The sequence below is a fragment of the Pinus tabuliformis genome, chromosome Q (genome assembly GCF_031772625.1).
Source record: "Pinus tabuliformis cultivar Carrire ecotype Pingquan chromosome Q, CPIR1, whole genome shotgun sequence".
Taxonomy (NCBI): Eukaryota; Viridiplantae; Streptophyta; class Pinopsida; order Pinales; family Pinaceae; genus Pinus; species Pinus tabuliformis.
This window is the reverse complement of record NC_142296.1, coordinates 397301495-397325012: the sequence shown is the minus strand read 5'-3', so window position 1 is coordinate 397325012 and position 23518 is coordinate 397301495.

The following is a 23518-nucleotide window of genomic DNA, read 5'->3' as shown; positions in this document are numbered from 1 at the left end:
GAACTTAGTTGCCTTGTCCACATCATTTTGTCCATCAATTGCTATGTCTTTACCAAAGACAAAATCCAAGGGAGACCTTGGTTTGAAACCAAAACAAGTCTCAAAAGGAGATCTCTGTGTAGAAGAATGTTTAGCTCGGTTGTAAGCATGCTGCACATAACATAAATGTTCATCCCAAAGCTTAGGATGCTTGCTGCAATAGCCTCTGAGCAACTGGATCACTGTCCTATTGACCACTTTTGTTTGGCCATCTGTTTGTGGATGAAAAGTTGTGCTCTTCTTTAGTCTGGTGTCCATCAATTCCCACAGACTTGACCAAAATTTCCCAACAAATCGGGTATCTCGATCAGATATAATGGAAGTGGGTAATCCAAAATGAACCCATACATGCTGAAAGAACAACTTTACAGTTTGTTCAGCTGTAATCTGTTTGTTACAAGGTATTAAAATACACATTTTGTTGAACCTATCCACAACAACATATAAATAGTCATGACCTTTTCTAGATTTAGGCAGTCCCCCAACGAAGTCCATAGAAACACTTTCCCAAGGATGAGAAGGAATTGGTAGTGGAGTGTACAAGCCTAGTTTTCTGTTGCTGGGCTTGCTTTTAGCACACATGGTACACCCTCTTACATATCTAGAAACTGTCTCATTCATTTTTGGCCAATAACAAAATCTTTGCAGCTGTGCAACTGTTTTACTTACACCAAAGTGACCTGATATTAGAGAAGTGTGTGCTTCTTGTATTATCCTTAATCTTTTTGTTTGAGGAATGCATAACTTTCCCAAATGATACAAGAGTTGGTCCTTAACATGATAATCCAATTCTTCTACTTGTTTGCCATGACTTAAAGTTGCATATACATCTTTAAAATCTATATCTTGAGAATACTGTTCAATGTAGCTTTCATGCAATACTGAATTATGCTTAAGTATAGTGGATGCATTTATGATTGGTCTGGACAACATATCTGTAACTTTATTGTGTATGCCCTTTTTATATCTGATGACAAGACGAAACTGTTGTATAAAACCCATCCACCTATAGTGTCTTGATTGCTGCAACTTAGTTTGTGAGTGAAAATATTGAAGTGGTTGATGATCAGTGTGTATAACTGTCTCTTTGCCCATTAAATAATGTTTCCACTTTTTCACACTCTATACTAAAGCATAAAATTCTTTATCATATGTGGGATAATTAACTACTGCAGAATTAAATGTCTCAGAATGATAACATATGGGTTTACCGTGTTGCATCAACACTACTCCCATGGCATAGTCACTAGCATCTATTTCAATCTCAAATGGTCTTTGAAGATCAGGCAGTGCTAGTACTGGTGTTATACTAATCTTTTCTTTTAAGGTGTCGAAGGATTTCTGCTATTTGCCTCCCCACTAAAACACCTTGTTCAATCCTGTTAAAGCATGTAAGGGAGCTGCAATCAGGGAAAAGTTAGAAATAAACTTTCTCCAATATTGTGATGCTCCTAAGAAGCTTCTAACTTCTGTAGCAGATTTGGGTTTAGGCCAGTTTACAATGACCGCAACTTTAGAGGGATCTATCTTCAATTCACCACCCCCTACAATATGACCCAAATAATTCAAAGATGTTTTTCCAAATTCACATTTTGAGAGATTAACATAAAGATTCTCTCTTTTCAAAACATCTAGAGTTTGCTTGACATGCTTTAAATGCTCTTCCCATGTTTTACTAAATATAAGAATGTCATCCAAATATACAATGACAAAATCATCAATAAAAGGTCTGAGTACATCATTCATTATTCTCATGAAAGTAGCAGGAGCATTAGTTAAACCAAAAGGCATAACCAACCACTCATATAATCCTTGCTTTGTTTTGAAAGTAGTCTTCCATGCATCTTGCTCTGCAACTCTGACCTGATGGTAGCCACTATGCAATTCCAACTTGGAAAAATAAACAGCTTCTTTCAACTGATCTAATGGATCATCTATGCAAGGAAGGGGATAACGATTTTTTATCATTATTTTATTCAGTTCTTGGTAATCAATGCACATTCTCCATGAGCCATCTTTCTTTCTCACCAAGACAATTGGAGACCCACAAGGCAATGTGCTAGGTCTTATGAACCCTTTCTCAAGCAGCTCCTGTACCTGCTTCTTGATTTCTGCATTCTCTAAAGCAGACAACCTGAACATTCCGATGTTAGGCAATGGAGCATCTTGCTGCAAATTAATATCATGTACTATTTCCTTTGTGGGTGGCAGACCTTTAGGTTCTTAAAATAGTATTTCATAGTCTGAAACAACTTTTTCTAAATTAGCTTGTTGTTTAGAATTACAACCCTCAAATACATTGGTTTTATCAGGTTTCTTTTCCTTTACAACGATCAGTAAAAATTGTTTGCACGACTTTGCAATTCTTTTCATCTACCCTAAGTTTATGAGAGTATAATTATTCTTGAGTTTGTGAGCTCTTACAATATATTTGATTCCATATTTAATGAGTTGATACTTGTTTTTAGCTCTATACAAAATAGCTTTTCTATCATACAAGTAAGGACTTCCTAAAACAATTCCACATATATCCAAGGGAACAATATCTAACTCAACCTCATCTACAAATGCTGACCCAAAAGAAAACCTAAGTTTACATTGTCTAGTCACTTGTAGTTGTGCTTTATCACATAACCAACCTAATGGATATGGTTTTTTGTGAGGTGTGGTTAGTAATCCCAACTTCTTTACAATTGCTTCAAAAATTAAATTTACTTGTGAGCCACTATCAAACAAAGTATCAATCTTTTGATGCTTGGAAACAACTCTAATATGAAAAAGCTCATGTCTTTTCCTCTCATTTTCTTCATTATCAGTAGATTGTGCAAAATTACTAGTAGATGCTTCAGAATTTTTACCTTTTATACTTGTGGCTGCAATTTTTGTTTCATCTCCTGAATCTGACCCCAAATCCTTTTGAATAGCTACAACAGTCTTGTTCTTCTTTCCCTCGTACTTCTTGGGTTTCAGCTCCGAATGCAGAATCCAACAGTGTTCATCATCATGCCCATCCTTTTTACAGTGAGTGCATGAAGATTTGGTCTTTTGTACAGTATTTGTCTTCCTCTCTTTCCAATTCTATTTTCCTTTCTCCTTATTCTTGCTTGCAGTGGTTTTTGATGATCCCCCAACTTCTGGGTTCACATTCTTGCCTCTAGCCTCTAGATGTGTAGCTTGAATAGATACCTCATCTATGCTAGTGGGATTAAACATGAGAATTGTGTGTCTTAAGTAGCTGTGTAGACCACTTATATACTTCAATAGAGTTTCAGGTGAGTCTAAAGAAATTCCTAGAATCAAAGCTCTTTTCCTAAATTCTTGAGTGTAACTTTGTATACTTTGCCCTTTTAATTGTTGTAGAGTTTGCCAACTCATCATGGCTTGCTGCATATAGGCTAGTGGATAGAACTGTTTTTTAATTGCAGAAACAAACTCACTCTAGATAGAAAGAATCTTACCATGCTTCTTCATGTCAGCTTGTGTCCTGCCTTCCCACCATACCAAGGAAGTGCCTCCAAGGCGTAGGCTGGCCAGCTGAATCTTACTACTGTCTAAATCAATGCTCTGCACTTTGAAATAAACATCAATCTATCTAATCCAATTATCCAGCTTCTCTGCATTGAACTCTCCATCATATATTTGTAACTCAAATTTAACATCTAATTTAATCAAAGATGTCTTCTTTTTGTTTTCAGGGCTACTAGGAGGTGTGGGAAGTTTTTCTTCTTTCCCCTTGCCTTTAGAGTTGTCATGGAAAAGAGATTCCCCTGCTCCTTTATCTCGTTTGGAGTTTGATGCATCTTCCTCTCTACCTTTCTTAAATTCTCTATACATTTCCTCTACCATGGCTCTCATGGTCATGAAACTATCCATGAACTGAGGGTCTGATTCCAAGGGACTTTCTTCTGACATTTTCCTCTTAGGATAGACTCTTCCAATTTCAGGGTTAGTTTCAACCAAATCTCCTTCTCCTAATTTAAGCTTTGATCTAGTTAGCATTCAATAATAAAATCCAGCACAAGCTTGTCTAACCTTAGTAACCTAGAGCTCTGATACCACTTGATCTGGAATTTATCCAGGACAAAGAATTAAAGGTATTACAAACTCATGTGCATGGAGATACCTATGTTACTTTATGCAACGGATCGATAATATTGCGAAATACATAGACACTAAAGCAGTTAGAGAAAACATAACAGTAAAACATGTAAACACAAGAAGTTTAATAAGGAGTTCACCCAATTCTCCTGGTCTACATCTCCTGGTCCAGCCTTCAGTGGTGACCTCTCTATTATTTTTTCAAAGCAGATTTTTTTACAACAGTGAGCTCAATTTGAGTCTCACTCAACAAATATAAATTAGAAGGACTGGCCTTGGATCCCCCAAGTCTCTAGAGTACACAGACTCTCCTTACTGAAACTCGACCTCTATTGGTCACAATAGTATGAGCCTAATTTGAGACTCATACATGACAGGTAAGTACAGAGGAGTTTGCTTGAACCTCTCAAGCCCTCTCTGGAGTACACATACTCTCTGACTCTCTCTAGCTCTGTCGAGCTCGATGCTGCCTTCAGGCCAGCTCATCTTCTTCTCTCTATTCTCTGCTCTTGGATTTCTACCTTGACTAACTCGCTGCTTTCCCTTTGTTTCTTTTAGTTCATGGTTTAAAGCCAATCTGATTTCTGACTGTCCGTTTCCGCTTCCCGGCGCTCTGGTTATCCTGCCTCTATCTATTTGAATTCCTCTGTTCTACATCATCATCGCTGTGTAACGCTTCACAGGGAGGTGGCCACCCGTTTCATAACAAACTGAGTGTGAGTTCTCTTGGAAATGTTTGAACGGTCGTTATTTCCATTTGCTCCAAGATTGCCCACGAAATACGAATCTCTGCCAATGAATCATCCATATCGGACTCCAAATCCCGTATAATATTTCTTTATCATCTGTCAAATCTGGTCATTCATCGGGACGCGCCTCTACCATTGATCTGGACCCCCCAGATCCTACAGTCATTGTGCATATCGGGCGGATAATTAGCTCGACGATTACCCATCCGATATGCGTAGTTTTCTCTCTCCTCCGCCGGCCGTGTGCCACTCGTTGTGTGGCATCGGGCGGGACTTGGTCTAAACCGCTTACCACCTCGAGACCCTTTCGATATCCTGCCTAGTTTTTATGGAATCCTACTCTGCTGGAACCGAAACCGGTACTTTTCCGCTTTTGATAACATTTTCAAGTCCGGGGCAGTTTAGGGCTTTCCTTCACTAAGGGGGACACCCTGCGATACGTGATTAGCACGTGTATCAGAATCTGCTCCCGTTCTCTGATCTGGCTCTCGGTTTTTCCAGTTTGCCCCCAGTGCCCGTTACCATGGACCCTCAGTCTGCGCGCTTGACCGAGGGTCCTCGTTGCTCCGTGTTGGTCACAATCTGCAACTGTCACGAGGATTCCTTCTGATAGCTTAATCCTTTTAAGACTTGAATCTTTTTGGCATAATTGAAAGAGTTCATGAAAACTTAGAGAGTGTTCTAGGATCCAATTCGGATCAATAGTGTAATCACCTACAATTTTCTTCATTGTCCATACTAAATTGTGAGGATCCCCACTCAACCTTATATGAGCTCTTCTAAATTCCATTAGAAAGGATTTTCATCCTATAATAATCTTGTCATATAACCCTGATTCCTAAGATGAAAACTACCCTTGCGACCATCTGGTAGATTTAGTTGGATTGTTGACTATAATTAGTGAGAACCTCCCTAACTCCTACAATGTTAAGATTATAATTTTGGTAAGACTGGCCTCCTAGCCACATCCGATAATTGTATAAATCCCTATCGTCATATGTGCCCCATTGCTAACCCTCTATGTCAAGTACGTATTAGTCACAGGAAGGCTAATGTCATATCTTCCCATTAATTATACACATTCTAGATATTTTTCCTCTTCATTTTTACTTAGTCTAAGAGTGTATTTGGTGCAATGTATTTTTGTATGATAATAATCCTCCAAATACTATATTTTATAAGTAAGTTCTACAAAAACTTGCAATTAAGGACTGGCAAAATGAGTGAATATTTTTGAAACCCCATCCCCATTGATATTTAGGTGTGGCTATCAACTTCCATCTAGCTAGATGAGATCCCTTATACTCGTTGCTTCTTTTCTATAAAAGAATAAAAACATATTTCATAATTTCCTTTCCAAAATCTCCTTTGGGATGTGGACTAAGGTGTTCTAAAATACTTATATTACCTTTAATATTGATTTTTAGAAAAACCAACGGACCTGTCTAGAGAACTACCTATTGCACTAGAAAGAAATGTGTTTTTTTATCTTTATTAAATTCTATCTCCATTAAAGTTGTCCATAATTATTGGATTTTATGATTAAACCTAAATATTTTATCTCTTTATTAATATCAAAATAATGATAAGGAAAAATTCTTTCCATCCATCCTACTATTTATATTGATAATGTATTTTTAATTAATTAATTTCATTATTTTAAACTTAAAAAATTAATCAATAATTTTTTCATTATAAAAAAATACATTAATTTGTGTAAATTCTATTGATTCAAATTATAAGTTTAATAAATAAATATTAACTTTAAATTTCAACATTGTTATCACTTGATCATATCACTTATAGCTAAATCCCTTATATATCAATGGTCAATTTATAATATTATTTTTTACTTATTCTCATTTATTACTTATTTTTTATATTTTATTTTTATTTATTTGAATTCTCTCTTTTAACTTATTTTTAATATTTTATTTTTATTTATTTGAAATCTTGTTTTTTTTTCCTTTATTCTCATTTTTTTTAAGAATGAGTATTTAATTATATTTTAAAAACTGGATTTTGGGCCAAGTCACTTACAAAATTCATCATATTCTAGATATTCACTGCTTTTAGAGGTCCAAAATATAGCTATTCTATATTTATAATAGTGTTTGCTCCTTACTCTAAATATGTGTCTGTTGTAAGCTCAACAAAAGACTCCTAAAACTAAAATATATATGCAAAGTAGCATAATTCATAGACTGTAAAACTAACTAAACAAAAAATTAGGTTTAGTTAGGGCTCCATGACCATTATAATTGCCTTTATTTGGATGTCCTAGTCACTCGTGCACAATGAGTCCTCCTTCTAGGTTTGTCACTGGTTCCTGTTGCCTCTGCATTAAATTGTCCACCATTATTGGAATTTTCCTCCAATTCGATCAGCCTTATCTTGAGTGTCGACATTTCGATCCAAATTTCTGCCTAAAATTGCTTCATCTTTATCCTCTACCATTCATGTTTAGTTTCCATATGCAGTTGAAATATCTTCCTTTCCCTTTCCTCTGTGCCGCTCTGTTGCTAAAGAGAAGTTAACAACCCCTCAACTGATTCTAATAGTAACTCTAGCAATCGATTTCTCTTGGCTTGCTCACCCAACTGAATTGGTTCACTTAAATTTTCCATGACTGAGGAAAGATGCTCCAAACATTTATTTGGAAGAAGTGCAAACCACCATTGTTCACTAATGCAGTCTTTCAACATAAACACACTGTGAAACTGAAGGACTACTCCATTCCTTAAATAACCTGACCTTTCCTCTTGGGAAGAGTGATAATGGACAACTAGGAAGTGAGAAAGGATATGCTTCAAAATTTGGACAATATCCATGGTCATCTGAAGCATAAGGACTACAGACTTGACATGATGGACCAGAGTTTGGCTTGCATTGAACAACACTTGGGAATCCCGCAAATGATGCCAAGACCTCCTGGAGACCCTACGAGCCCAATCCCATTAGCAAGCTTTAACTTTGAGCCAATACCTTGATTATCTGATGACTTTTGACTCTAACTTTATTTTGGTTACTGAATATGCTTATAATCGAATGGATAGAATCCATAGTATAAGCCTATTTTGTTCTAGTTATGCTATGTTATGTATGTCTCCTTTGACCCTGAGCAAGGTCCAATTTTCGGTGTGGTCTAGTTTGCCTAGGGAAATACCGATATAAACTATAAAGTCCTTTTGATATAAACTTTTGCTTTTTAGAAATAGAATTCATTGTGACACAAGAAAAACTTTAATTTATCTTGATATAAATGAAATAATCAAATATTTATTAAAAGAAAAATTCATATTATCTTTACATTTCCCAACTTCATTTTTAAAAAATCAAAAAATTAGTTTAAATAATGCATAAAATTTGAATTTGAATTTTACTTTGTTAAATCATATATGACATCATACGTAAATATAAGATAAAATAAAATAATACAGTAAACTTTTACGAATATATTGTTGACACAACAACAATTTTATTATTATAAAATATTTTAATAAAATTAAACATAATATTTATATTGATTAAAAATTTAAGGAAATAAAAAAAAATTAAGAAAATAAATGGGGTGATGGAGGAGGCAAATGGAGGATAGGGTGGAGCATTTACTCCCCTACCCATGCGTTATAGAGAGTAATGAGGTGTGTCATGGATGTCTTCTAGGACAATAAATTGAGGATGTTTCTAGAAACCATAAGTGTTATATCAGTGATCCTCTACCCATTAGCTTACTGTTCATTGTGCATGGTGATGGGAGTAAAGATGGTAATAGAATAGGTGTTGTGGATGAGCATGATGGGTTTCTGTCTTCACCATCCTAGATCTTGCAAAATAAGTTACGAGGGTGTGGATTTTCTCTAGGTTTGAAGGACATTAGTTCAGGCATCCTCGGGTTTCATTACATATGGATTTGGGATCGATGTTCATGGACATCATTACAATTTCTAGGTTGGTCCTGTGATATTCAATGGATGTGGCAATGATTGGGAAAGAAAAACACAATGGCATTGTTGTAACTCATTATAATTCCCAAACTTTGGGTAATCCTAATTCTCCAGTTTGTTAATTTTCTTTAGATTTTCTCTTTCAGTGGGTTGGCGAGGTTTTATTTTAAAGTCATATTGTGGTCTCTGGCTTTTGTACATGTCATTATCATTGGGCCTTCTGTTAGATTGAACAATAGAGGGAGAAACCTTGTTATCACACTATGCATTGTGATAATTATTCAGTGTTCTGGTCAGGGTGGTGACCCTCTTGGGGGCTCGTCTCCTGTAGGAGTTTTTATTTTATATGTAACCCTTTCCTCTATTTCTTCTGCTCTTGTGTCATCTAGTGAATTATTCTTTTGGAGGGGATTTTTCCTGGGGGACAATTGGGAGGCATGGGTGAGTATCCCCCAGGGTTATCCTTCCACCATCTATCACTATTGTCTATTGGTGTTAAGAGAGATGGAGAGTAGGTGTGGCCTGTTATTGTTTTCCAGGTTTGGTTCAGAAGGATATTATTTCAATTATAGAACGTTGGTGGTAGAAGGTAGCCTCTCAGTCAAAGATTATCCTTGTAGCCTATTTTGTTATCTTTGTGTGGGACTAGGATATATTATTGAGGCCAAGTGTATCCAGAGGCATCAACACACTGTGTATTGGCATGTAGTTTGGTACCGCTAGGCTGAAAACAAAAAGGCCATGCAACAATAACATGGTTGCGCACACAGGGGAGGTGGGCCATGGGGCCGTGGAGCAGAACACTTGGTTGACATGAAAAATTTATGTGAAGAGATAGATCATTAGGCAGACTAGTTTTCGGGAAGAATATAATTACCTTCTCCAATTGACTCTTTGGAGAACCAGTTTTTCAATAGGTGACTATGCTCTTGGAACAACTTGTGAAGACCACCATTATGAAAAAAATGAATTCATCGGTTTCATGAACGACATTCACCATAATTAGTCGCACATGATGGACAGATTATTGGCCTTGCGGTGAGACCAAAAAAGAATACATGAGAGTTTAGACCGCCTAGAAAGGAAGAATGGAACACATGGAGGGGCATGTCAATGAGATGTTTTTTCCTCCCCATCCACTAGGCAACTACCCAAACAATCCAGATTCGGGTAACCTATTAGATCAGAGATGAAAATTGGTGTTTTTTGGTTCTTAGGACCTTATAGTATTTTTGGGCTATCCATATATGGTGTCTTAGTTTGCTTCTATTGTTGAATGTATGCTTTTTCTACTATCTCCAGGCTAACAAGTATGGTAGGAATGAGGCTAGAATTGTTTTTCTTATCAGCACTACATGATGTATCTTTGACATGAAATAATAGAAAGCTTAGATTTACAAAGGCAAAAATGGTCAATGAAAAGGTAAGAAGTTGAAAACAATTTCAATTATATTAATTAAATATGTTGTTATATATAAATTTAATTATAAAAGAGTGGTAGTCCAAGGGGAATAAACCAAAGGGTGATAGGGTGCACTCTTAAAGCACTCCATGCATTAATATCTCAAGTTCAAAATCTTGTGGGAAAAAATCCAATCATGTTAAGGGTTGTTGTGACCTAGGTCGAGTGTGATATCAGGTGATTTTGATGGCTTAGATGGCCCTAGGTCATGGCTTATTAGTCACAGAATAGTCCCGTTGCTCACAAACAAACTAGGGGGGAAATCTTAAAAGAGTGATAGGTATGGAGGATTCTCTTATATCTTGAAAGATATACTATAATATCATATGCCTTATTCTAGGGTATTTTCCTAGCCCAAGAAGAGAGGATCAAATATATAAATATAATTGAGTCACTATAGTTAGAAAAACTATAACAAGAAAAGAAACTTCCATGAATAACAAGTTAGAAACTATCATTGCTAGGGTTAGAAATGAGCCAAGCTCATTCACATAAATCTCCTTCTTACCTGTTAAAATCATGTTAAAAGGCATCTCAATCCGATTGTGGTCAATGGGATAGCATAACCACATATTTAGAGTTCGAATTCCTCATGAATAATAGGGGTAGCAATGTATGTTTCTAACCTAATGTATCCCTTTGGATATGTGGTCATTTCCTTCAACATTTAATATCACAAGAGAAAATAGTCAAAGAATCATTCCCCTTAATTCAATATGGGAGCTCGTATGACACATTACAATACTAAGAACATGTGAGAATTTACCCATGGTCTAAGTATTAACGAGCTTGAGTGATGATTTATTGTCATGGTGGGACTGTGGTGAGAGTAGGAAATCAAATTGGGCACCCTAGAAACCTCAATGAGGAAAGGATCATTTTTCCAATCTATCCATTTTCATCCTTGTGTTATTTGTTAGTATCATTTGTCTTGATCTATGAAATGCATTTGTTCATGGTGATTTGGTTATGGAGGAATGTTTAGATTGAAGGTTTGGTTTGGTCTATATTATCATCTCCCTTTCAATCATAAATATCAAGGGGTTCCTTATTTAGTTCCAATTCTAAAATGACAACCTCCTATTATTGTGGCTTTTGATAACCCTAACACTACTAGTCTTGCTTTTGGATTTTACTATGGGCTGAAAATAGTGACAAGGTTAGTATTCGGGGGACTTGGAACAAGGGGCCAGTAACATAGGTAGACCTCTCTCTAATGTTACTCACTTATATTCTCTATCCTTTGGAATATTTCTTAGGTTCAAATTTTGTTTTTCTTCAAGTTGTAATTCATCTCTATATTCAGATATATCTAATTTTTATAATTTATAAATATGTAATGAAAATATTCCTACCTATGTTATTCTATTTCTAGGTTGGTTTTAGCATTTAAAGTTTAGGAGGGCCTTTCTCCTCCTCTTTGGGTGATAAGGTACTCTCTTGTCTAGGAATTTCTCATTGGCCCTAGATTGTTGAGGTGCCTAACATGGATATAAAATATATCCCACATTTTATAAGAATCATACAAAGTCAAAAAGAATCAATCCATCTCAATAGGAACAAATTTCTTTCAATTTCTTCAAAGACAAAAGAAATTGAATGTCATTGCATATCCTAGCATGCAAACATAATGAATATGTTGGTATACCAAAAGTAAAGATAAGCATTCTTGAAGCTAATTGTACCATGCTAAGAAATTTGGTTTTGAATCTCTACAAGGCCACCTTGTCTATAGATTCCAACAATTAAGCATATGGAAATTCATCCCAGGAAAACTTCAAAGAGGAAGAAATAATCCATAAGCTCAAGGATCCAATGGACATTGAACAACATAATTCTCATACATCCGACATGGGTTAGAGGAGGAAAACAACAATTATTTTTTCAATTAAATTTATGTATTTCAAAGTCATTAAAATTCTAAATTTTATTAGGAAAACCATAAATAAAAACAATTAGAATATTTTTTATATTTTTCTTTAAATGACTTTTTGTTATTCTAGAAAACTATATCTATATATATATATATATATATAGAGAGAGAGAGAGAGAGAGAGAGAGAGAGAGAGAGAGAGAGATATAACTTCAAACAAATATTATATAACTATTATTAATTTTATTTAAACTTATTTATTATATGGGTGGCAAGAGAAGGAGGGGATATTCTTTTCCCCAATGAAAAAATTGACATAATCTTTTCTTGGGGTCTAGGAACTCTCTCAAATAACTAGGTTGAGGCTTATGCTCTCCTTCAAGGCCTATTCATAACCTAGGAACAATATTTTTCTATACTTTCTATCGTAGGAGATTCTAGCATCATCATCCAACACCTATGATATATTAACATCATCATCCAAGACCTGATCAAGAACAAATAGCCTAAAAACATTCCCTTGAAGGGTATTTTCAATAAAATTGTGAAAAAATTAAAGAAAATTGAATCTTATGAGATTCATCATATCCTGAGGTAGCACAACCAATTAGTTGATACTTTGGCTAACTTAGGCACAAATCATTAGCACAAGGAATAATCAGGATTAATTCTAACAATAAATTTAGATTCATCCCCTAATCCACTAATCATTAATCTCATCATAAAAAATGACTTGGAAAATTAGTGTCAAATGATACGTTAGTCATGCAATAGTGGGTATTAAAGAAAGAAGAGACTCAAAGCCTGTGAGAATCCTCCCTCATATGTTAAATTCTTTGGCACCTTGGACATACAGGCTTCCTTTTCATAAAGATCATTCCATGTCCTCTCATACTAACTTATAAAGTGTGAGTGTGTCAATTTTTGGCTCTCTTGGAAATTATGAAGTCATTCATGGTTGGATATCAATCATGGGTGGATAATTCACGGTTGGTTCAGCTCCATGGTACAAATGCATGCTAAAGATGAGTGAGAGACAACCCTGGAAGGGTTGGAAGCATGTGAAATTAAGAAAGGCCAAGATAAGGAAATGCAATTTATATCATGACGACATGTTTTTTCTCAAGGTGGTGCACATTAAATTTAGGAGTGAGAATCAACAATTTGAATGATCTAAAGGGAAATTTGGAAAATTAATATGCATTATGCTAAGTGGTGTTTTATAATTCTCTTTTTTGGGAAATTTCCCATTCTCTACATGATTAAACTGGTATCCAAAGATCGAGTTAGTATAATAGAAGTCAAATTGGGGGGAAGTGGATGAGATTTCATAAGGAGCTTCCCTTGAGTCTCATCTCCTTGTTACAGTGATCAGGGGAGGTGAAACTCACAAGACAGTAGGGACCCCTCTTGAATCTTGGGACTTCTTGTAGTCATTGGATCCTCAAAAGTAAGGTATCACAAACTTCTAGGAAGATAACTCCCATAGTGTACCACTGTTGACTTCATCACATGTCGAACTTCATGAAAAACAAGGGAGTGCAAGTAATTTTGGTTTTTTTTTAGCAATATATGTTTCATGATTCCTAGGGTGTGATTTTGATGATATATACACCCATCTTGAAGTCATATCCCCAAGAACTAGAATTGTGTTTACTCTCAGCTCTACCACATTTCCCTAGGATCAAAGCACGGGTGGGGAATTGTTAAATTTGATCAATTGGAACCCTCAATCGATTGCTAATCTCATTCAAGTATCTGTAATGTCAAAACATTGTCTAGCCTCCAAGGTTGTCACCTTGGTTCAATTTCTGACATGCACATCTTTTTGTGATCAACAGTACCATAAGACACATGGTTGCACTCAACTATCGATTGAAGCTTCTCATTGGCTTACATAGTCATTTGCATTCTAGTTCTATCTCATTGAGGGGAGCCATAGAACCATGTCAAGATTTCGAAGCAAGGAGTATAAGCATATAATGACACAAATTGCCCATATTCAAGAAGAAATTATCTCTTTGCAGTTAAGGCACAACAAATTGTTCTTTAGTGTGGCCACAACTATGGACTTGGAAATGGAACATCAAACCATGATGCATTGAAATGGGGATGAGCTCTCTAGCCCTTGACAAAAAATATAAGAGCTCCAATTTATTCTCAATAAGTAGCCATTAGAATCCTCTTCCTCGAATAATATTATCAATAACAAAGCCCAAATTCTTCCTTATCTCAATGTAATGGTGTCCTCTCGAAAATAAGGATTAAAATTTGATAATTTCACCCCATCACATACTTAGTGTTAGTTTATCTTTGTTTTCTAATTTTTAACATATATATACCTATCAAAATTTTTAACTTCAAACAAATATTTAGTCGACCAACTCCTCATCGATTTTCAGTCAAAAGATGAACAACACAAACAATGTACAGTCATACTTATTTGTACATAAATGTCACAACTGGCTAATCTTGTTAAAAAGACAAGACATGCAAACACTTATCATAAAGAGGACATATTTTTAAGTCGCAAGAATATTTTTATTGGCTAACATGAAGATTTATGCAAAACATGTTCAAATTAAATAGAACTCCATGTGTGCCCCTCTTTGCATATCGTTATGCTTCATAGACTGAGTTGAGCCTTTCCATTTTCATAGCCTAATAGAATGTGTTACAGGCATCCTGCTTTAAACAAGAACTGCAAAATAAGGAAGTTTTATAGTCTACTTAATTGCCGAATCGCTATATTCTTTTTGATGAATTTTTTCGATGTTAGAATTTAATTTATTCGTCAGAAAAATTTCCTTAAAATACTAGCAAAAGTTTAGTATAACTAGTACTCTAGATTAGCTAATTCTGTGCCCATCGATAATAGACTATATATATCTTTTAGAAAATTTATGTATGATTCGAGCCATTAAATTATTCATAGGGGTAACATAGGACTATAATCCATGGTGGTTTTCATATTGCCCATCCATGCTTTCATCGTTCCGTCAAGACTGTAACCGATAAACCAACTGTTATCACATGTTAGTGGACTGGTGACACAAACTCCTGCTAAACATTAAACATTATAAATAATATATAAGGTCTTAGTGGAGTAACAGTTGTTCAAAAGTATCTAATTAATTTTTAATTGTAACCAAGACTGCATGAAGAGGTTTTCGGTTACACTAAAACCTGCAGGTGTTGGTAGACGTTCCAAACAAGTAACTAGGATCCCCAGAGTAGAAATTACGGATTCCATAGAAGTGCGGTGATTCTTCCAACACTGCAAATGGATACAACAAAACACTTGCACATGGACCAACGACCTCGATTATTGAAGGGTTTCACTAGGCAAGCGGGCTAGATTTTTTAAACCTCTTCTTCTACGACATTTTGTTTCCTTCCTGTGTCAATAGTACTCCTAAGCACAGATTGGTAGCCAAACTATTGCTTCTTCGGTTGGGTCTTGATCTCAATTACCAGAATAAATGGCTAGATCAACAGAAGTTTAATTCCTTTTGATTGCGAGCAAACTAGTTAATTGAAAAGCAAGCATTTGAGGAAATAATTTAGTTTTTACAATTTTGTGAAATGGTACGATCTATTTGATGATATTAAGAGTGAAATGAATGGCTGGCTCAGTTATGGGATCTAACTGCTGGAAAGCTCATGCACGACTTCAAATGCCACGAGGGTCAGATACAGTGCATGGATTTCCATCCTCAAGAGTTTCTTCTTGCTACAGGTAAGTAAACAATTTTGTTGCATTTTATCTGGTAAATGTTTTGGTTGAATTAATATTTGCTTACAGTGTTGAATTAATAAAACTGTATTTGTATGGCTTGGGATAAACTATTCTTTTAAATTAACTAATAGTTATTCCCCTAGCATAGTGTGATCATTATCCTCTATGTAACAATGGTCGTATAACAAACTCCACACTATGCATGGGCTGATACTAGGCTCAACCAAGGCCACAAGCATAGCTAGCATAACAGACTAACAAAGATCTGCAATGGACTTTCTGGATAGGCAAGATATGGGCTACATGGACAAACCCGAGCTTTAAATCTAGAGAATGACTAAACTTGAACATGCCGCAATTGTATAAGAATAGATTTCTACACATGAAATGCATGAAGATGCAAGGAATTAGAGGGTTAGCATGGATGCATTCCTAATTAACTGAAGGCAAGTCATGCATTGAATGTAAGAATTTCACATAAAAGCTCGTAGGGTTAATCTCATCCGAGACCAAGTTAGAATTAAGAAATGTGATGGAATCAAAGGTATTGAAACCCATTATAATAAGATGCAAGAAACTAATGACCTGATATTGTATGAAACACTCATGCACACATTTTAATTATTGTGTAGTGAATGACCACAAATTTTGAGATGAAAGGAGATTATCAACAAAACTACACTACTGATAAATATATGAGAAGTCTAATACTCTACACAGAGACATGTAATGATGCAGGAGCATCCAGCTAAGGGAGGTCATGGCTGGAGTATTTGTCTTTGCAGACCGGAAGGAGTTTCAGTTAGTTTTTTTTTAAGTTCCATTTAAATTTCTAGTTAACAACATTTAGGACTTTACACTAAGTTTAAGGTTGTCCCAGCCCATTGTTTATTTTTATTTACTGTTCTTTTTATTTTTAATTTATTGTTTCAAATTAACTTTAGAATACAGACAAAGATGAACAGTTATCAATGAATAACTAAAATGTAACTACTAACAGTTTAAATAACTGTACAGTGATCTTTAAGAAGGAAGGAAAAAGCCACTGTAATCATCCATCATAGTATTGAATAAAAATAAGCACGCAATCATTTTGAGAAGGAAGAAAATTTGATTCCATATATTGCAACCTAAAATTATTTCTTTTCTTTTTAATTAAATTCAGCTACCCATTTCATAACAGTGACAGAGAGTGAGAATTTATCATAGAGGCGAGAAGAAAATGGGGTTGAAGTTCCATAAATCAACAGAGAGGGTTTGCAGAAGAGTCAAGTATAATTACCAACAAAGAAAGAAACAAGCATCTACAGGTACCAATAAAATTGTATCTTCCATATTTACTATTTTCTTTTCAAAATCTCTATGTATATATAGATATCAAAAAAACATTTACAGTCCAAGATATAAATATAAAGTCACAGACAAGCTACAGGACTGAACAATGAAACAAAGGTCATCCATAACAGAGCTGACATAATTACAATTTCATAAGTTAACAGCCGTAGGCATAAATACACAGAACCATGACACAGTGAGGCCGAAGCCACAACCCTCGACAACAAACCAAGTAAAGACTACGAACAACAAACACTTCGAAGCAGACCAACAGAGAAACGACGAGGCATGACCCTGCCCGATACAAGAGCGTAGGCGTCAGGGCAAGAGACTAGTGGCTGGTGAGCCCAGTCATTCACCTGCAGTGGCCACCAAACAGGGCCATAAGAATCCAAGAAATAGAACCATAAAAAGAAATTGAAAATAGGGATGAGGGTTTAAGGAGAGCTCACTTACCAGAGGAGTCGAGCCCTTGCAAATGGAGGAAGGAAGCTGCGGACCAAGGTCACAGTCGCCAGAGCGCCCACTGCTCACAAGGAGTGAGAAAAATTAGTAACAGTAGCAAACGAAGTAGAACCATAAAGCATGGAAGGAGAGCTTACCTCTGTTCGAATGCTAGACGAGAGCTGAGAGTCGAGCCACCCCACGACCATGACCTGCAACAAAACGTCGAGCTTATAGTCAAGCAATGAAGTGAAAGCCTGGAAGAAAAAAGCATAATCAAAATCACACAACGACAAACAAATTTACAAAGCCGAGGCAACCCAGGAGTATAACCGAAGTAGCGCCCGCAGAGCCACAAGGTAGGCGACCAACACAGGACCCATAGTTGGAGTACCTTGCAGAAGCTGAGGGTTTCATGCCCACGAAGCCGAGCTTCGAATCAATACATAGGACTGATAAACAGAGGAGCATCGCAGCCACAACCAAGCCTTATAACTGCGAAAAAGAAGAGACCAGCATACAACTAAGACCCACAACTACGGAACCACAATCATAACCAAGGCCGAACAGATGGAAACCAAAGACAGAGACCTCACCTCGACAAAGTAGCAGAGCACCGAAACAGCAACTGAATGACAAAGGTTAGGGTTTATTTGGCATAGTGAAGAGGCAGGAGAAGCGAGACCTGTGGATAGGACAGTTGTCCTCACAACATTAACTCACCAGTACCGCGCCATAAAACCAATCAACCATAAAAATCATCCACACAATCACACATTAATTATATGTCGTAAGTGATCAGGGTTGGTCCCATCAATTTTTGGTATCAGAGCAGGTTAGGGTTAATTTTTTTTACAAAATGGAAGTCAGAAGAAGAGGTCATGGTAGAGCTATTCGAAGAGTAGCAGATGAAGGATTGAGAGAAGAGATTAGGATCCTGAGTGCCCGTTTCGCAGTAGTAGAAGCAGGAAGGAGAAGGGATCCAGAAGGAGGGGATGATAGTGAGGAAGAAGCTGCAGTTACGATAGATGGATCAGATGAGGAAGGACCTGAAATCAAATTGTTAAGGTCGGTTTTATTGGCTAGCAGTAAGCCAAAGCCTGAGATTTCAAACTATGATGGTATTTTGTCCACAGAAGTGTTGTTGGACTAGATCAGTGAGTTAGACAAATACTTTGAATGTGAGGAGATCAGCGAAGATAGAAAAGTTAAATTCGCTGCCACCAAGTTGAAAGGACATGCGACCTTATGGTGGGACAATGTCCAAGTAGAGAGGAGAAGATCAAATAAGCCACCCATTAAAAAGTGGACCAGAATGGTCACCAAAATGAAGGGTAAGTTTTTGCCCAAATATTACCAGATTGCTCTGTATCGGCAAGTGCAAAATTTGAAACAGAGAGGAATGACTATGAAAGAATATACCGAAGAATTTTATCGGGTGAATTTGAGAGCAGGTTACGTTGAAGACACCCCAGAAAAAACAACAAGGTTTGTAAATGGCCTAAGGCTGGAGATATTGGATGAGATAAGTATTCTTTCTCCAAAAACCATAGAGGAAGCATACCAGAGTGCCTTGAAGGTAGAAGAAAATATCACTAGGAAGCAAAATGCTAGAAGAGGACGTGGATCTGGAAAAGGGAAAGGACAATCCTTTGGTAGAGGTAGGACTTCCAACAATAGTGAAGAAAGCAGCAGTTCAAAGACCTCAGGGACAACAGAAAAGTAAGGTATCACTAGGGGAGGAAGGCCATACCAGTGAGGAAGGGGTAATGGCAGAGGCAGAGGAGCTGCCTACTAGTGTTACAAGTGCCACAAGTGGGGGCACAGGTCCTTTGAGTGTCCTGAAGGTGAACAGGCTGGACAAAGAGGAGCATATGTTTCTCAAACAGAGGAAGCAGAGGCACCACCCCAAGAGGTAGAGAATGTACCGGAGACAGGAGAGGCCTTAGTCTTAAATAAGGTACTACTGAAACCGGCAAAGGAGACAACTAACCAAACCCAGAGAAAGGCATTATTCCGGACTGTGTGTAAGTCACATGGAAAATGTTGCAAACTGATTATAGACAGTGGAAGCACTGATAATCTGGTTGCTACAGAGATGGTGGAGAAATTGGGTTTGAAAAGGTTAAAGCACCCAACTCCCTATAAGGTGTCTTGGTTACAGAAAGGACATCAATTGCTAGTTGACGAGCAGTGTGAGGTGGAATTCCATATTGGCAAGTATAGGGACAAGGTGACTTGTGATATCATGCCTATGGACGTGTGTCATATTCTGCTAGGTAGACCATGGCAGTATGACCAAAAAGTTGTTCATGACGGAAAGACAAACTGCTACAAGTTTGTCAAGGATGGGATTAAGCATACACTAGTACCCATCAAGGAAGAAGAAACAACAGAGACTAGTGGGACAAAAGCGTTGCTGATGGGGGGAAAAGAATTTTTAAAACAGATTGAAGATAATGAGATAAAGTATGCCATTGTAAGGAGACCAAGAGCAATGCTGTTGCATACTGAAATTTCTGACTTACCTAAAGAAATCCAGGATTTGTTACAGGAATTCAGCGACATTGTGGTGGATGATTTACTGGATAAGTTACCACCAAAGCGAAGTATCAGTCATCACATAGATTTCATCCCCAGAGCTAGTTTACCAAACAAAGCTACTTACCAGATGAGTCCTAAGGAAAACGAAGAGATTAGGAAGCAGGTACAGGAATTGTTGGACAAAGGATTGATACGAGAAAGTTTAAGTCCCTGTGCAGTTCTGATAGTTTTAGCTCCCAAGAAAGGAGGCGAGTGGCGAATGTGTACTGATTCAAGAGCAATAAATAAAATTACTATCAGGTACAAGTTTTCATTGCCACGAATGGATGACATGATGGACTACTTGAGTGGAGTAGCATATTTTTCGAAAATAGATCTAAAGAGCGGATACCACCAGATTAGAATAAGAGAAGGGGATGAATGGAAAACAACTTTAAAAACCAATGAAGGTATGTATGAATGGCTGGTGATGCCATTTGGGTTGAGTAACACCCCTAGCACTTTCATGTGCTTAATGAACGAGATGTTGAAGGAGTTCATTGGAAAATTCGTGATTGTATATCTTGACGATATACTGATTTTCAGTAAGACCGAGGAAGAACATTTTCGACACGTTAGATATGTTTTGGAGAAGTTATAGCAAAAAAAGTTGCTGATAAATTTAAAAAAAATGTTCTTTCCTTCAGAAGGAATTAGTCTATTTGGGTTTTGTGATTTCAGAAAATGAGCTGAAAATGGACCCAGAAAAAGTTGCAGCTATAATCAGCTGGCCATCCCCTAAGAGTCTGTTCGAAGTTCGGAGTTTTCACAGGTTGGCAAGTTTCTATCGCAAGTTTATAAAGAATTTTAGTGGAATCTGCACACCCATGTTGGATACCATCAAAAAGGCAAGTCAGCCTTTCCATTGGACTGAAGCTGCAGAGAAAAGTTTCAGATATTGAAGAAGAAGATTACTAAAAGGCCAATTTTGAGATTGCCTGATTTTAACAAACTTTTCCAAGTTCGTTGTGATGCCAATGGTACAGCCATTGGAGCCATACTTAGCTAGGAAGACAAACCAGTAGCTTACTTCAGTGAAAAATTAAATGAAAGTAGGCAAAAATACATGTCTTACGACAAGGAGTTTTATGTTGTCGTCCAAGCATTGAAGCATTGGAGACATTATTTGTTGGGTAATGAGTTTGTCTTGTTTTCTGATAATTCTACATTACAGTATGTTATGCAACAGCATAAGCTGAATCATAAACACGTAAAATGGGTTGAGTACTTGTAGAGTTTTACATTCGTATTGAAGCATATCAGTGGTCAAGCCAACAAGGTAGCAGATGCACTAAGTAGAAGAGTTTTACTCTTACAGGAGAGCACGATACAAGTGTTGGGTTTTGAACACCTGAAGGACTTGTATCAAATCGATGCAAATTTCAAGGAGGCTTATGAAGCCTGCCAAAATCCCTTGTTGAGGAATAATAGTCCATGGTTGGACTATAACTTACAGGAGGAGCTGCTATTCATAACAGTGACAGAGAGCGAGAATTTATCACAGAGGCAAGAAGAAAACGGGGTCAAATTTCCATAAATCAACAGAGAGGGTTTGTAGAAGAGTCGAGTATAATTACCAACAAAGAAAGAAACAAGCATCTACAGGTACCAATAAACTTGTATCTTCCACATTTACTATTTTCTTTTCAAAATATCTATGTATATATAGATATCAAAAAAACATTTACAGTCCAAGATACAAATATAAAGTCATAGACAAGCTATAGGACCAAACAATGAAACAGAGGCATCCACAACAAAGCTGACATAATTACAATTTCATAAGTTAACAACCGGGGGCATAAATACACAGAACCATGACATGGTGAGGCCGAAGCCACAACCCTCGACAACAGACCAAGTAAAGTCTACGAACAAAAAACACTTCAAAGCAGACCGACAGAGAAACAACGAGGCATGACCCTACCTGATACAGGAGCGTAAGCGTCAGGGCAAGAGACTAGCAATTGGTGAGCCAAGTCATTCACCTGCAGTGGCCACCAAACAGGACCATAAGAATCTAAGAAATAGAACCATAAAGAGAAATTGAAAATAGGGACGAGGGTTTAAGGAGAGCTCACTTACCAGAGGAGCCGAGCCCTTGCAAACAGAGGAAGGGAACTGCGGACCAAGGTCACATATGCTAGAGCACCCACTGCTCACAAGGAGTGAGAAGAATTAGTAATAGTAGAAAACGAAGCAAAACCATAAAGCATGGAAGGTGAGCTTACCTCTGTTAGAATGCCAGACGAGAGCTGAGAGTCGAGCCACCCCACGACCATGACCTGCAATAAAACGTCGGGCTTACAGTCAAACAGCGAGGCGAAAGCCTTGAAGACAAAAGCATAATTGAAACCACACAACAACAAACAAATTTACAGAGCCGAGGCAACCCAGGAGTATAGCCGAAGTAGCGCCCACAGAGCCACAAGGTAGGCGCCAACACAAGACCCATAGATAGGTGGAGTACCTTGCAGAAGCCAAGGGTTTCATGCCCATGAAGCTAAGCTTCGAATCAATACACATGACCGATAAACAGAGGAGCATCGCAGCCACAACCGAGCCTTACAACTGCGAAAAAGAAGAGACCAGCGTACAGCTAAGACCCACAACTACAGGAACCACAATCATAACCAGGGCCGAACAGATGAAAACCAAAGACAGAGACCTCACCTCGACGGAGCAGCAGAGCACTAGAACAGCAACCGAATGACAAAGGTTAGGGTTTCTTTGGCATAGTGAAGAGGCGGGAGAAGCGAGACCCGTGGACAGGACAGTTGTCCTCACAACATTAACTCACCAGTACCACGCCATAAAACCAATCAACCATAAAAATCATCCACGCAATCACACATTAATTATATGTCGTAGGTGATCAAGGCTGTTCCCATCATGTAAGACTAGAGATTTGAGAGAATAAAGATTGTATTAAAAATATAGTACCACTATATAATCACAAGCCATCCTGAGTTGAAATTCATCAAATTATTTAACATTAGATTATAAGCCTGTACATGGACTGTCTTTATTCCGGCTTCAGAATATCTAATTGAAGTGAATTTTTTTTAAGTCTATACATGGATTGTCTTTATTCCAACTTTAGAATATCTAGTGCATTTTTTTTTGTGTGTTTTTTGGGATCAGAATTTTGAAAATGAAGTTAAGGTAAGCTGGGCTTCTCATTAGACACGTATATGTGCAAGATGTAGGATTGTGTTTTTGTGTTTTTGGGGATCAGAATTTTGAAAA